General features: G+C 44.6%; 1 pseudogene; it reads left to right on the top strand.

The window, feature by feature from the left end:
• Positions 1 to 1,825, top strand: part of LOC117093558 — a 32,058-nt pseudogene extending 30,233 nt beyond the window's left edge.
• The last annotated feature ends 15,332 nt before the right edge of the window (positions 1,826 to 17,157 follow it).

The following is a 17,157-nucleotide window of genomic DNA, read 5'->3' as shown; positions in this document are numbered from 1 at the left end:
ATATCAGAGACTTTCCCTTCCCTTTCAGCATTCTTCACCAGGCTCACCCTCCAACTTCTATCATGTGTAGTTTCACTTTTACACAATCAGGATGGAGGCCGGGCGCGGTGGCTCAAGCCTGTAATCCCAGCACTTTGGGAGGCCGAGACGGGAGGATCATGAGGTCAGGAGATCGAGACCATCTTGGCTAACACGGTGAAACCCCGTCTCTACTAAAAAATACAAAAAAATTAGCCGGGCAAGGTGGCGGGCGCCTGTAGTCCCAGCTACTCGGGAGGCTGAGGCAGGAGAATGGCGTGAACCCGGGAGGCGGAGCTTGCAGTGAGCTGAGATCTGGCCACAGCACTCCAGCCTGGGCGGCAGAGCGAGACTCCGTCTCAAAAAAAAAAAAAAAAAACCACACAATCAGGATGGAAAACATTTACATTCAGTCTTTTGTGCTTTGTCTGTAAGTTGATTCCAAGTTGAAATCAGCAGGGACTACTTCCATTGACTATGTAATTATGCAGAGCAAAGGCAAGCCATAAATTATAATTTACATAAATTAATTTATTTCCTTTCTTGTTTAGGGTTTTATTGGCTTTTTAAAATTATTATCAAAGCTGTTATGACAAAATATGAGCAAAGGAAGCCATTTTTCCCCTACCGACATGAAATAAAGTAGGTTTTTTTTTGTTTTACAAGATCACTTAACCAATGTCAATGGATGTAAAAATTCAAAGGAGGATGAATAAATTCTAATTTTATTTTTGTATTTATTTATAAAAATAAATAAGAATAAATATAAAATTTTATATTTATTATAAAAATAAATATAAATTTAAGATATTTGATAACTTATGGGACGTCTCAATTTGTGCTTTAAAAAGAGCGCACGGCGAGCAGCGGCGGCGGCGCAGAGAGGCGCAGCAGAGATTTTCCTGGTTTCAGATTCCAGGTGCCGGATGGTGAACTACTCCCTGCAGCGATCCTCAAAAGCCAGGGCTTTGCCCGAGAGAAGAAAGGGGATCAAAGCCAGCGTCACCGTCCACGCCAGCCGCACCAGGCCGCTCGCTCCTCAGCCTGCACAGCCGCAGCGGCCGCAGCAGCGAGAGTTCCAGGGTCTCCCTCCGCTGCTGTAGTAACCGGGGTCCGGGGTCTCGGTGGTGCTCCTGACGCCCCTCGCGCACCCCTGATGCCCCTCGCCCACCCTGAAGATTCCGGGTGGGCGAGGGAATCGTCAAAGGGATCACAATCTTTCAGCTAACTTACTCTACTCCTATGATCGGCTGAACGTAACAGAGATTCTAACGTCCAACGACAAGACGAGGATTCTCAACTGGTCCATTCTAGGCTAACAGATGCCAAACGCATTAACTGGCGAGCCGTGCTGAGCTGCCGCAGACTCTGCATCGAGATCCCTGGCGGTGCGCTGTCGCAGGGGAGCGAGGACAGCTTTGCAGTTCTCCAGCAGTTAGCTGAGCAGCAGCTGAGCGCCGACCATGTCTTCATTTGCTTCCACAAGAACCACGAAGACACAGCCACCTTGCTCCGGACCTTCAGCTTTTGGGACTTTGAAATTGTGCGACCGGGGCATCCCCCCTTGTCCCCAAGAGACCCGTCGCTTTCTTCATGGCCTACACGTTGGCGAGGAGGAGTAGCGGCCGCGGCGGGGCTGGGCATCGAGTTCCTGGGGCTGCCCCGGCGTCTGCCGGGTGAGTGGAAACGGTAGACTTGCTCATCTCACCTGGGTCTGTCCACATGTTGTAACTGTGCAAATGAATGCTAAAAAGAAAAAAAAAATCAGCCGAGCATGGTGGCGCATGCCTGTAATTCCTTCCAGCTACTTGGGAGGCTGAGGCAGGAGAATTTCTTGAACCCAGGAGGCAGAGGTTGCGGCGAACCAAGATCGTGCCATTGCACTCCAGACTGGGCAACAAGAGTGAAACTCCGTCTCAAAAAAAAAAAAAAAAAAAAAAGAAAAGAAAAAAAACAGAAAAAAAAGAAATGAAAATTGAGGCATGATATGTTGGAAGATATAAGTGCCATTAACGAAATAGAGCAGAATAAGAGGGATCAGGAATGTTGGAGAGGGAGGATTGTAATGTTAAATAAATTAAGATTTTGATGTAGAATTTTAATTTTATTTAGAATGATTATTTGTATTACAGTAAGATAAAAATAATGAGATTGCAGTTAAATTGAATCTATGACTCTGAAAAGTCTCATTCAGTCAATGAAATGGTTAAATGTTTGCTTTGTTTTTGGCCCTGCTGACACCCTATGGTCACTGAAGATGATACTTTGCAGCCCTAGTGCCTAAATCCTCCATGAAAAACCTTTGTGAAAAGAGCGGCCTGTGCCAAATCTCCAGGCAGATAAATGCCTGATACATTTTGTTACTGATGGGAAGGAGGAATTTTGGAGGGATTTCAAGTATAATGTTGGGGGAGGCAAACAGGGTGGTTGCAGGAGTCAAACAGGAAGGTTTGAGAAGAAAGTTTTAATGCCCAGGGACAGTCAAACCATGACAGGTTGAATATGGAAATCAATGCCTATAATCAACTGGAACAAGTTAAATCTATATATACGCCCTGAATCCAGGATAATATGAAATACAGAGATGTTAACATGAGGTATGCTTAAAATATCGTTACAATGTAGAAGTAAATTATCAATCTATGTTTATAAACATTTGAGAATATTATTTATTTTTATTTTTATTTTTTATTTATTTTTTTATTTTTTTGAGACCGAGTCTCGCTCTGTCCCCCGGGCTGGAGTGCAGTGGCAGGTTCTCAGCTCACTGCAAGCTCCGCCTGCCGGGTTTATGCCATTCTCCTGCCTCAGCCTCCGAGTAGCTGGGACTACAGGCGCCCGCCACCTCGCCCGGCTAGTTTTTTGTATTTTTTAGTAGAGACGAGGTTTCACCATGTTAGCCAGGATGGTCTCGATCTCCTGACCTCGTGATCCGCCCGTCTCGGCCTCCCAAAGTGCTGGGATTACAGGCTTGAGCCACCGCGCCCAGCCGAGAATATTATTTATTAAGTCAAATTATGAAAGTTCCACCTTAGAGCTATGGTCATGACTTGAGTAAACAGTCACAATTATTACCATTTAAGGAAGCACTGTCCAATAGAAATAAAAATGTGAGGCGGTGGCTCACGCCTGTAATCCCAGCATTTTGGGAGGCCGAGGTGGGCAGATCAAGAGGTCAGGAGATCCCGACCATCCTGGCTAACACGGTGAAGCCCCATCTCTACTAAAAATACAAAAATTAGCTGCGTGTGGTGGCGGGCACCTATAATCCCAGCTGCTCGGGAGGCTGAGGCAGAAGAATCGCTTGAATCTCATACAAGGTGTCCTCCTCCTCCTCCTCCTCTTCTTCTTCTTCTCCCTTTCCTTCTCCCTCCCCCTCCCCCTGCCCTTTCCCCTCCCCCTCTCATTCTTCTTCTTCTTCCAGGGTCTTGCTCTGTCACCCAGGCTGACAGACTGAAGTATACTGGCATAATCATAGCCTACTGCAGTCTTGAACTCCTGGGCTCAAATAATCCTCCCACCTCAGCCTCCTGAATACCTGAGACTACAGGTGCACAACAACATGTCTGGCTATTTTTTACTTTTTTTGTAGAGACAAAGTCTCCCTATGCCTAGGCTAGTCTTGAACTCCTGGCCTCAAGCAATGCTCCTGCCTCAGACTTCCAAAGCACTGGAATTATAGGTATAAGCCATCATGCCCGGCTTTGTACTAAGTCTTTGAAATCTGGTGTGTATTTTACTTTTTTTTTTTTTTGAGACAGAGTTTCACTTTGCTGCCCAGGCTACAGTGCAGTGGCATGGTCTCGGCTCACTGCAGCCTCCACCTTCTGGGTTCAAGTGATTCTCCTGCCTCAGCCTCCTAAGTAGCTGGGATTAGGGGCGTGCACCACCATGCCCAGCTACTTTTTGTATTTTTTTTTTTTTTTTTTTTGAGACGGAGTCTCGCTCTGTTGCCTGGGCTGGAGTGCAGTGGCCGGATCTCAGCTCACTGCAAGCTCCGCCACCCGGGTTTACGCCATTCTCCTGCCTCAGCCTCCCGAGTAGCTGGGACTACAGGCGCCCGCCACCTCGCCCGGCTAGTTTTTTGTATTTTTTAGTAGAGACGGGGTTTCACAGTGTTAGCCAGGATGGTCTCGATCTCCTGACCTCGTGATCCGCCCGTCTCAACCTCCCAAAGTGCTGGGATTACAGGCTTGAGCCACCACGCCCGGCCTACTTTTTGTATTTTTAGTGGAGATGGGGTTTCACCATGTTGGCCAGGCTGGTCTCGAACTCCTGACCTCAGGTCATCCATCCGCCTCGGCCTCCCAAAGTGCTGGGATTACAGGCGTGAGCCACCATGCCCAGCCAACTCTTCTCAATTTGTATTAGCCATATTTCAATTTGTATTAGTCATATTTCACTAAAACTGTGATACTGGCATAAAGACAGACGTATTGCTGTATGTGGCCACAGGTTACCATATTGGACAACGCAACCATAGGGCCTGAAAAATTAGGTGCTTGCCAGGCACAGTGGTGTGCACCTGTAGTCCCAGCTACCCAGGAGGCTGAGGTGGGAGGATCATTTGAGCCCAGGAGTTCGAGGTTGCAATGAACTATGATGGCACCACTGCATTCCAACCTGGATGACAGAGGAAGACTCAATCCATGCTTATTGTGATAACAAATTCCCCATGTATCCAAGTTGTAAAGAAAGGTAAGATGTACCTAATGAAGATGTGGGCTTCATAAGAAATCACAGAAATATCTGTTTATAATGATAGCCAATATTTATTTAGCACTTTATATGCACCAGGCACTATACCATGAGCTTCACAAGAGTTATCTCATTTATGTTAATCCTCACAACACCTAATAAGAGAATAATAATGGCTGATATTTACATAACACTGTACTAGACATTTTGCATATATTAACATATTTGATCCTCAGGGAACCCTATGATGTAGTTTATACTACTTTTCGATTTTAAAGATGTGAGACACAAAGAGTTTAACAGCCTTATCTAGTAAGTACAGAGCCAGCATCTGTGTATATATATTTTTTAAACATACATTATTATTTTTCTTAGAGAAAAGTCATATTGAATGATTTGATTTCAAGTACATTGTTTGAGCAAATGAATCAAAGATCATTTTATGCTGTTGAATGATACATGGCCATAAAAGATGTTGTGATTGTGCAGTACTTGTTTTTGTTTTTGTTTTTTTTGTTTTTTTGTTTTTGAGATGGAGTCTCGCTCTGTTGCCCAGGCTAGAATGCAGAGGCATGATCTTGGTTCACTGCAAGCTCCACCTTCCAGGTTCACACCGTTGTCCTGCCTCAGCCTCCTGAGTAGCTGGGACTACAGGCGTCCGCCACCATGCCTGGCTAATTTTTTTTTGTTTTTAGTAGAGAGGAGGTTTCACCGTGTTGACCAGGATGGTCTCCATCTCCTGACCTCGTGATCTGCCCTCCTCGGCCTCCCAAAGTGCTGGGATTACAGGTGTGAGCCACCACGCCTGGTCGGTACTTGTTAAATTTTATCTTGACCTTTGAATAAGATAAAGCAATCCTATCAAAACTCACTAAACTCTTTATGACCCCCAAAAGGCCTGTGGAACAAATAAACTCATGAGAGATGAGCCCTCTTTTCTGCCTTGGGGGAGATAGACCAGAAAGCTGCTGAGCCTGCTCTAATAGGCACAAGCAGGGAAGGAAAAATCTCATAAAACGTTGTTTTGGGCTTTTCAACTTTCTCTGGACAGGATTCCAGTACTATTAAGGCATATCTCAAAATGGTCCCTAATTTCATGTCTGTGGCCAGTCATGACTGTTTTAAGGACACCCTGAATTATAAGAATAGGTAATGGTGCCATCTCCTTCTATGGAAAAGCATTTTTACAGCTTTTTGTCTTACAGAAATATCAATCCTAAAATTTATGTGAAATTTCAAGAGACTCTGAATGGTCAAAACAATCTTTAAAAAGAAAAACAAAGTTGTAGGTTTTGCACTTTCTGATTTTGAAACTTTTAATGAAGCCACAGTCACTAAAACAGTGTACTTCTGGCATAAAGACAGACATATAGACCAACAGAGTAGAAATAGAGCCCAGAAATAAACACTCCCATATATGATCAAATGATTTTTGGCAGTGGTGCCAAGCATATTCAATTGGGAAAGGACAGTCATTCAAGAAATGGTTTTGGGAAAACTGGATATCCACATGTAAATAAATAAAGTTAAAAGCTTACCTTATGCCATATACAGTAATTAATTCAAAGATAAAAATAATTAGATCAAAACCCTCAAATAAGAGCTAAAACTGGGCCGGGCGCGGTGGCTCAAGCCTGTAATCCCAGCACTTTGGGAGGCCGAGACGGGCGGATCACAAGGTCAGGAGATCGAGACCATCCTGGCTAACACGGTGAAACCCCGTCTCTACTAAAAATACAAAAAACTAGCCGGGCAAGTTGGCGGCGCCTGTAGTCCCAGCTACTCGGGAGGCTGAGGCAGGAGAATGGCGTGAACCCAGGAGGCGGAGCTTGCAGTGAGCCGAGATCTGGCCACTGCACTCCAGCCTGGGTGACAGAGCGAGACTCCGTCTCAAAAAAAAAAAAAAGCTAAAACTATAAAACTTTTAAAAGAAAACATAACATTGTTCATAGTGATTGTTCATGACATTGGATTTAGCAGTGATTTCTTGAATATGACACCAAAAGCACAGGCAACAAAAGGAAAAATAGATAAATTTAAAACTATGCTGTAAAGGACACAATCAGCCGGGCGCGGTGGCTCAAGCCTGTAATCCCAGCACTTTGGAGGCCGAGACGGGCGGATCACAAGGTCAGGAGATCGAGACCATCCTGGCTAACACGGTGAAACCCCGTCTCTACTAAAAATACAAAAAACTAGCCGGGCAAGTTGGCGGCGCCTGTAGTCCCAGCTACTCGGGAGGCTGAGGCAGGAGAATGGCGTGAACCCAGGAGGCGGAGCTTGCAGTGAGCCGAGATCTGGCCACTGCACTCCAGCCTGGGTGACAGAGCGAGACTCCGTCTCAAAAAAAAAAAAAAGCTAAAACTATAAAACTTTTAAAAGAAAACATAACATTGTTCATAGTGATTGTTCATGACATTGGATTTAGCAGTGATTTCTTGAATATGACACCAAAAGCACAGGCAACAAAAGGAAAAATAGATAAATTTAAAACTATGCTGTAAAGGACACAATCAGCCAGGCACAGTGGCTCACGCCTATAATCCCAGCACTTTGGGAGGCCGAGGTGGGCAGATCATGAGGTCAGGAGATCGAGACCATCCTGGCAAACAAGGTGAAACTCTGTCTCTACTAAAAATACAAAAACTTACTCGGATGTGGTGGCGGGCACCTGTAGTCCCAACTACTCGGAGGCTGAGGCAGGAGAATGGCGTGAACCTGGGAGGCGGAGCTTGCAATGAGCCGAGATCACACCACTGCACTCCAGCCTGAGCGATAGAGTGAGACTCCGTCTCAAAAAAAAAAAAAAAAGAAAGAAAGAAAAAAGGACATAATCAGCACAATCAGGGTGAAAAGGCAACCCACAGAATAAGAGAAAATATTTGCAGTCCTATATCAATAAGGGGTTAATATCCAGGATATACAGAGAGTTCTTACCAGAAAACAAACAACCCAATTAAAAATTGGGCAAAGGGGCCGGGCATGGTGGCTCAAGCCTGTAATTCCAGCACTTTGGGAGGCTGAGGTGGGAGGATCACGAGGTCAGGAGATCAAGACCATCCTGGCGGTAGGCCGGGCGCGGTGGCTCAAGCCTGTAATCCCAGCACTTTGGGAGGCCGAGACGGGCGGATCACGAGGTCAGGAGATCGAGACCATCCTGGCTAACACGGTGAAACCCCGTCTCTACTAAAATATACAAAAAATTAGCGGGGCGAGATGGCGGGCGCCTGTAGTCCCAGCTACTCGGGAGGCTGAGGCGAGAGAATGGCGTAAACCCGGAGGCGGAGCTTGCAGTGAGCTGAGATCCGGCCACGGCACTCCAGCCTGGGCGACAGAGCGAGACTCCGTCTCAAAAAAAAAAAAAAAAAAAAAAAAAAAAAAAGACCATCCTGGCTAACATGGTGATACCCTGTGTCTACTAAAATACAAAAAAATTAGCTGGGCGTGGTGGCATGCGCCTGTAATCCCAGCTACTTGGGAGGCTGAGGCAGGAGAATCACTTGAACCCGGGAGGCAGAGGTTGCAGCGAGCTGACACGCCATTGCACTCCAGCCTGGGCGACAAAAGTGAAACTCCATCAAAACAGAAAGGAAGAGAGAGAGAGAGGGAGGGAGGGAGGGAGTGGGGGGGGGGAGAGAGAGAGACAGAGAGAGAGAAAGAAAAAGAAAGAAAGAAAGAGAGAGAAAGAAAGAAAGAAAGGGAAAGAAAGAAGGTACAGCTGCTGTGGAAAACAGTATGGCAGTTCCTCAAAAAATTAAACATAAAATTTTCATATGAGCCAGCGTTGTTTTTTTTTTTTTTTTTTTTTTTTGTTGAGACGGAGTCTCGCTCTGTCGCCCAGGCTGGAGTGCAGTGGCCGGATCTCAGCTCACTGCAAGCTCCGCCTCCCGGGTTTACGCCATTCTCTCGCCTCAGCCTCCCAAGTAGCTGGGACTACAGGCGCCCGCCATCTCGCCCGGCTAATTTTTTGTATTTTTTTAGTAGAGACGGGGTTTCACCGTGTTAGCCAGGATGGTCTCGATCTCCTGACCTCGTGATCCGCCCGTCTCGGCCTCCCAAAGTGCTGGGATTACAGGCTTGAGCCACCGCGCCCGGCCGAGCCAGCGTTGTTAATTGGTACTTCTGGGTATATATCCAAAAGAATTGAAGGCTGGGTCTTGAAGAGTTATTTGTACACCCACGTTCATAGCAGTATTATTCACAATAGCTGAAACATGGGAGCAACCCAAATGTCCATCAACAGATGAATGGATAAGCAAAATATGATATATCCATACTATGGAATATTATTCCGTCTTACAAAGGAAGGAAATCCTGACATATGCTATACCATGGATGTAGCACCTTGACAACATTATGCTAAGCCAGTCACAAAAAGACAAATACTATATGATTCCACTTATATCAGGTACTTAGTAGTCAAATTTATAGAGACAGAAAGTTGAATAGTGGTTGTTAGGGGCTGGGGAGAAGGGAAATGGGGAGTTGTTGTTTAATAGGTATACAGTTTTAGATTGCAAGATAAGAGTTTTGGAGATTGGTTGCACAACAATGCAGATGTACTTAATACTATTGAACTATATGCTTAAAAACGGACAGGTTGGTAAATTTTATTTTATGTATATTTTGCCACAATTAAAAAACAGTTTTGAATAATTTCACACTTACAAAAGATTTGCAAGATTGTACAGAGAATCCTGAAGAATCTCCACCAGAGCATTTTATCATATTTGCCTCCTTATCTCTTTATTTCTCTCTCTCTCTCTCTCTCTCTCTCTCTGTGTATATACACGAATTTACACCTTGTAATTTTAGCATCCATTAATGATTCTTGCCTGGATTATTACTATAATGGCCACCAAATAGAGACTTTCCATTGTCCATTGTTTCTTCTACATTTATTATTTGAATTCTATAGTATCCTTTCCTTTCCCGTATCTTTTTTTTTTTTTTTGAGACTAAGTCTTGCTCTGTCGCCTAGGCTGCAGTGCAGTGGTGAAATCTCGGCTCACTACAACGCCATACAGGTTCAAGAGATTCTCATGCCTCAGTCTCCTGAGTAGCTGGGACTACAGGTGCATGCTGCCACACCCAGCTAATTTTTGTAGTTTTAGTAGAGATGGGAGTTCACCATGTTGGCCAGGGTGGTCTTGAACTCCTGACCTTAAGTGATCTGCCTGCCTTGGCCTCCCGAAATGCTGTGATTACAGGTATGAGCCACTGGGCCCAGCCTCCTGTATCCTTTTTAATTAATTTTTTATTTATATTAGTGTGACCTTAAGGATTCTCAATTATTCAATGTTATAATTCTTTTTTTTTTTTTTTTTTTTTTTTTTTGAGACGGAGTCTCGCTGTGTCGCCCAGGCTGGAGTGCAGTGGCGCGATCTCGGCTCACTGCAAGCTCCGCCTCCGGGTTCCCGCCATTCTCCCGCCTCAGCCTCCGAGTAGCTGGGACTACAGGCGCCCGCCACCGCGCCCGGCTAGTTTTTTGTATTTTTAGTAGAGACGAGGTTTCACCGTGTTAGCCAGGAGGGTCTCGATCTCCTGACCTCGTGATCCACCCGCCTCGGCCTCCCAAAGTGCTGGGATTACAGGCTTGAGCCACCGCGCCCGGCCAAGTTATAATTCTTTATAATCATAATTGACGTTGATGACTAGATTGTCCCTGATTTGGCAGTGGGAGCCTCTTTACACTGGCTCCTGTGTTCTTTTGACATTTCCCATTTGTATTAGTTTGCTGTGGCTGCTGTAACAGTATATCAAAAACTTGGTGGCTTAAAACAGCTGCAGTTCTCATGGTTCTGAAGTCCAGGCGTCCAAAATCAATTTCACTGGGCCAAAATCAAGATGTTAGCAGGGCCAGTTTCCTCTGGGCTCTAGAGGAGAATTCATTCCTTGCCTCTCCCAGCTTCCAGCTGGCACTTGGCTTGTGGGCGCACCACTCCAGCCTCTGCCTCCTGCCTTCTCCTTTTGCATAATCTCTCTCTGCTTCTCTCTTACCAGGATACTTGTGTTTGCATTTAGAGTCCACTTGAATAATCCAAGACAATCTCCCCATCTCAAGTTCCTTGATCATATCTGCAAAGATCTTTTTTCCATATATGATAATATTTACAGATTCCAGAGATTAGAGCTTCAGGGTCCATTATTCAGCTTACTACATCCTCATTCTTTGAATACTTCCTTTCTTCCTGAACCAGTAAGATTTTTCACTGCCCTAGTCACAAAATCAGCCATTTCTCTAAGAAGTTTTGGTTTCTTTTTAGTGAAGAATGATATTTGGAAGTCAAGATGTAGATGCTAGGTGCACTCATTGCTATGGGTGTGTTGGTCTTGCAAATTCTTTCAGTAGGACAAGGAAACACGTTATCAACTAGGAAAAATATGTCTGGATACACTCACACAATCATACATATGATGTACATTCTGAAGTATTGTAGAGGAGTTGGCTCATACGGGCTTGCAAAAGCTGCTTGTTAAATATTCAGGAACTTTGTGGGTGGCTGTGAAACTGGTGTTATTTAATGCTGGGAGTATTTACACCATGGAAATCAGCAAATGCTACAAATTAGTGTTTTTTGAAAAATCAGAAAGCCACTTTACCAGGACACCGCTACGCTACATATATATCATAAACACACACACATCTACCCTTCTCTCTCTTTTTGTATGTAATATATAATATTCACACACACACACACACACACACCATAGGGTCACACCTCTGACTCTAATGACAGGGTTTGTTCTAGTCTTTCCCCTATTCATACTTATTGTCTCCAAGAGTAAGAAACCTGGCTCTCACTCTTCTCTCTTTTTTTTTTTTTTTTTTTTTTTTTGAGACGGAGTCTCGCTCTGTCGCCCAGGCTGGAGTGCAGTGGCCGGATCTCAGCTCACTGCAAGCTCCACCTGCCGGGTTTACGCCGTTCTCCTGCCTCAGCCTCCGGAGTAGCTGGGACTACAGGCCCCCGCCATCTCGCCCGGCTAGTTTTTTTTGTATTTTTTAGTAGAGACGGGGTTTCACCATGTTAGCCAGGATGGTCTCGATCTCCTGACCTCGTGATCCGCCCATCTCGGCCTCCCAAAGTGCTGGGATTACAGGCTTGAGCCACCGCGCCCGGCCTCACTCTTCTCAATATATTTTCTTATTTGCTCAATCTCCTGACCACATGGACCATCTCCGTGGCGCCATTCTCGCTGACCCTGACCTTGAGCTGCTGCCTTTGCCCTGACCCTGCCATTCCTGACCATGAAAACCATTTATTCGGCTCTGAACCTAGTTGTCTTGACCTTGTAGGTTATTACCTTGAAGGGGTGGCCTGCCCCTCCACACCTGTGGGCGTTTTTTGTTAGGTGGAATGAGAGACTCTTATGTCTACTTCTTTCTATATAGACACAGTAACAGTCTGATCTCTCTTTCTTTTCCCCACATACCTCAGCCCCAGACCCGCCAGCCCAGATCACCAGGGTTGTCTCCTTGGCCTAGGCTCCACCAGCCCTAAACTCACTTAAACCTTGGCCCCAGCCCTACACATTTTCTTGTTTGTCTGTTCTTCCAATTAAAAACTCCCACTTCGTCATTGTTTTTAAGTGCCTGATGTTGAGCGGTCAATTTGGTTTTTTCATACGGTTGGGTTAAAGATAGGGTTGCCAGATAAAATACAGGATGCCCAGTTAAGTTGAACATGGGACATACATACTTATATTTAAAAAGCATTTATTATTTATGTAACTCCGAGATTAACTGGATGCCTTGTGGTTTTATTTGCTAAATCTGGCAATGCTAGTTAGAACTAGAAATAAGCGGCCAGGTGCAGTGGCTCACGCCTGTAATCCCAACACTTTGGGAGGCTGAGGTGGGCAGATCACCTGAGGTCAGGAGTTCGAGACCAGCCTGGCCAACATGGTGAAATCCTGTCTCCACTAAAAATACAAAAATAGCTGGGTGTGGTGGCAGGTGTCTGTAATCCCAGCTACTCAGGAGGCTGAGGCAGGGAGAACTGCTTGAACCCAGGAGGCAGAGGTTGCAGTGAGCTGAGATTGCGTCACTGCACTCCAGCCTGGGCAACAGAGGGAGACTCCTTCTCAGAAAAAAAAAAAAAAAAGAAGAACTGCAAATATGCATCCTTTAATCCTTCTAATCAGTCCTTGGGTCATCTGAAATACTATACTCAAGTCTATAAGTCTGTAACTAAAGACCTCCCTGCACACACTGGGCTCCTAGTTCTTCCTGTACCAAGACCTGTGACTTCATACCTCGGCAGTCTCACTTTCTGTGCAATACCTTTTCCCTACCCATGGCCTGCTCAAACTGTTTTTGCTTCCCTCCAAACAACAATCAGAGTTGTAGACAACACAGTTTAGTATACAACTAGAGTGTTTGGTTTACTAATTAGCTCTTGTATTTTTATCTTGGAATACTCACAAAAGAGATAAGGCAGCCTCATCAATCCTCCAGGAAGCTTTCCCTTGCTAGCAAGATGCTGGCAAGACTACTAGATGCCAGTGGTCTCCACACTGTAGCATTCTTTTCATTTCTTTCCCATTGTTCTTACCGTCTTATATTGCAAACCATCTGTTTGATAGGTTTTGTTATGGACTCATCTACAGGGTAGAATATTAAGTTTTTTTTTTTGTTTGTTTTTTAAGAAGGAACACTTGTTAAAGTAAAGCTACCATATACAAAGCTAACACATACACATGCCATATAAAAATTGTGCTTGTATGTAAATAGAATGTCTCTGAATGGCTGTAAAATAAACTGTTTTCAGTGGTTGCTTTCAACCAAGAGACAGGGGTGGGAGGGAGACTTATTTTTACTATTATTTGTACAGATTTTTTCAAAACCAAATGCATATTCTAATTATTCAAGAATATTTAATTTTTTAAGGATAAATTATATGTTTATGTGTGTGTCTCCCTCATAAGATAGTTAGCTGCTGCTTGAGGTCAGGAACCAGATCTATTTCAGTTTGTATCCCAAGAGCCCAGCTCTGTGTCCAGGTCAGAGTTATAATATGGGTGCTTATGCTCTTTCTCTGTCTCTCTTATTTTTCACCACTGATTCATTTCCATTGCTATGACAGATAGTATTCAAGTTAAATTAAAATGTATTAAATGGGCCAGGCACGGTGGCTCACGCCTGTAATCCCAGCACTTTGGGAGGCCGAGGCAGGTGGATCACGAGGTCAGGAGATTGAGACCATCTTGGCCAATATGGTGAAACCCCGTCTCTACTAAAAGTACAAAAATTAGCCAGGCATGGTGGCGGGTGCCTGTAGTCCCAGCTCCTCAGGAGACTAATGCAGGAGAATCACCTGAACCTGGGAAGCGAGCTTGCAGTGAGACGAGATGGCGCCACTGCGCTCCAGCCTGGGCGACAGAGCAAGATTCCGTCTCAAAAAAATAAAAAATAAAAAAATTAAATGATTCAATGTTGAGCTTAATAAAGTAATGATAATAATAAATTTCAAATTCAATTATTACTTAATTTAAATAAAAATAGAATAAGAAAACCTACGTAAGTATTGGAGTTTTTTTTTTTTTTTTTTTTGAGAGCGGAGTCTCGCTATGTCACCCAGGCTGGAGTGCGGTGGCGCGATCTTGGCTCACTGCAAGCTCCGCCTCCCGGGTTCCCGCCATTCTCCCGCCTCAGCCTCCGAGTAGCTGGGACTACAGGCGCCCGCCACCGCGCCCGGCTAGTTTTTTGTATTTTTAGTAGAGACGGGGTTTCACCGTGTTAGCCAGGAGGGTCTCGATCTCCTGACCTCGTGATCCACCCGCCTCAGCCTCCCAAAGTGCTGGGATTACAGGCTTGAGCCACCGCGCCCGGCCTAAGTATTGGAGTTTTTAAAAAATCATTTATATTGGCCGGGCGCGGTGGCTCAAGCCTGTAATCCTAGCACTTTGGGAGGCCGAGACGGGCAGATCACGAGGTCAGGAGATCGAGACCCTCCTGGCTAACTCGGTGAAACCCCGTCTCTACTAAAAACTACAAAAAACTAGCCGGGCGAGGTGGCAGGCGCCTGTAGTCCCAGCTACTCAGGAGGCTGAGGCAGGAGAATGGTGTGAGCCCGGGAGGCGGAGCTTGCAGTGAGCTTAGATCCGGCCACTGCACTCCAGCCTGGGTGACAGAGGGAGACTCCTTCTCAAAAAAAAAAAAAAAAAAATCATTTATATTAAGATATGATTTACATACAATGAAACATCTATTTAGGTGTATGATTTGATAAATTTTTGCAAATGTATATATCCATGTAATTATGATCACAGTTAAGATATAGAACATTTCTTTCACCCCCAAAAGATTCCATTTGCCCCTTTTTCATCAGTTTCTACCTCACTTCTACCTCTGGCCACTGGCAACCACATGATTACTTTACCATTTATAAATGGATTTTAAATAGATTTAACTATACACATTTATTAATAAGATAATTTTATTATGAAACACAAAAAGCAAAAGACTGCCTACAAGAAAGTGCATATTTGATCATATATCTGTTCCATTTTTTGCTGACTCTTTGTTATTAGAGAATAAATTTAGCATGTAGTATAAGAAAGGAAAGTGGAGAGGATGCTTTATTTTCAACAATAATAGCAGTTGTCATTTATTGAGCAATTATTATGTATCAAGTACCATATTAGTATGTTACATGATTCTTTTATCATTTGATCCTCACAACAACCCTGAAAGGCAGGTAGTTATTACTGAGGATGCTCCATTTTACATGTGACTCTGAGATACCCCTGACCTCAACTATGGTTAACACAAATGTACCTCACCTTTAGCAATACTCTAAATCTCCGAGCTCTGGATAACCCACCACATGCTTAAGTAGCAATAAAGGTAGGCTTTGCAAACCAAGTCCCCTCCTTGATTCTCAGAAATCATTAAAACTCCCACTGTCACTGCTGCTCGAGGACTGCTGACCTTGTCAATGTCTGAGCTGCTTTCTCCGAGACCACTGAACTTTTTGTCTGTGGCCCAACTCCTGCAGGGCTGATCTGGGGCCAACCCCTGCAGGGCTGATCTGGTGCCAACTCCCACAGGGCAGATCTGGAGCCCTCCCCTCCCTCAGGTGTGTCTGAGTAGCTCACAAAGATCCTCAAACATTCCTGGGATTTGGAGTCTGTTGTCCCAGAAACAGAAGTCCTCTAGGGGGCAGTGTGAATCAACTCACTGGGCCAACCTAATAAAGTACCTCTGCCCAAGTTAAAATCCTATTGCACATAAAGATGAATCCTGTGGCTCAGAGAAGTTAATGAACTTGGTCAAATCACCGGCTAGTCAGCAGCAGGACTAGGATTCAATCTCAGTCTGTCTGACTCCAGAATGACTTCTTTTCATTCTGCTGGGCTATCTTCCTATTCGTTAGCTTAAAGGGAAAAGGACACAGTCAGTAAACAGCAACTAAATAATTACAGAGCACCTATTCTGTACCAGGCACTAATCTATGAAGTGAACAAAAGAGAAAAGATGTCACCTGGGAGAAATAGTGTTCTTTGGGGAAAGCCAGGTCTAAGTTAAAGCAGAGAAGCGATCGAGAATATAGGATTTTGCTGATGACACACCATGAGTTCTATGCACTATAACCCATTCAATCACTTACGCATTCAGCAAATATTCATGTTTTTTACATCCTTGCACGGTGCTAGGCACTGAAAAATAGAGCGGGGAGCAAATAGACATGAATATTGCAAGTTTATAGTCTAGCAGAGGATTAAACAAATAAATGAATATTTAAATGTATAATTACATATTTTTGGTAAGTGCTATGAAGGAAAAAAGAACAGGATGCTAGAAGAGAGAAAATCAAGGGCCTTACTTTAAGAGATCAACCCTGAAGATTGAGAAGAAGCTGGACAAGTGAAGAATGTTCCAGATAGAGGGAAGAACAAATACAGAGGCCCTGAAGTGAGACAAAGTTTAGGGTTTGCTGAAGGTTAATATAACTGGGGGCCTCTGCCGTGACTGGATGATAAGCCCCGTTAACTGTATTTAGTACACATAGGACAGAGTCCCAGGAAAAGGTGACAAATTGAGCAGACACAAGTGCAGGAAAATTATATGGGGGGTGGGTAGCAACATGTATGGGGTGCTAACAGGAAATTCTGGTGCTTTTTTTTTTTTTTGAGACGGAGTCTCGCTCTGTCACCCAGGCTGGAGTGCAGTGGCCGGATCTCAGCTCACTGCAAGCTCCACCTCCCAGGTTTACGCCATTCTCCTGCCTCAGCCTCCCGAGTAGCTGGGACTACAGGTGCCCGCCACCTCACCCGGCTAGTTTTTTGTATTTTTTAGTAGAGACGGGGTTTCACCATGTTAGCCAGGATGGTCTCGATCTCCTGACCTCGTGATCCGCCCATCTCGGCCTCCCAAAGTGCTGGGATTACAGGCTTGAGCCACCGCGCCCGGCCTCTGGTGCTCTTAAGAATAGCAGG

The sequence above is a fragment of the Trachypithecus francoisi genome, unplaced genomic scaffold (assembly GCF_009764315.1).
Source record: "Trachypithecus francoisi isolate TF-2019V2 unplaced genomic scaffold, Tfra_2.0 Lachesis_group12, whole genome shotgun sequence".
Taxonomy (NCBI): domain Eukaryota; kingdom Metazoa; phylum Chordata; class Mammalia; order Primates; family Cercopithecidae; genus Trachypithecus; species Trachypithecus francoisi.
The sequence above is the reverse complement of the archived record's forward strand: the minus strand, read 5'-3'. Positions and strand labels throughout refer to the sequence as shown.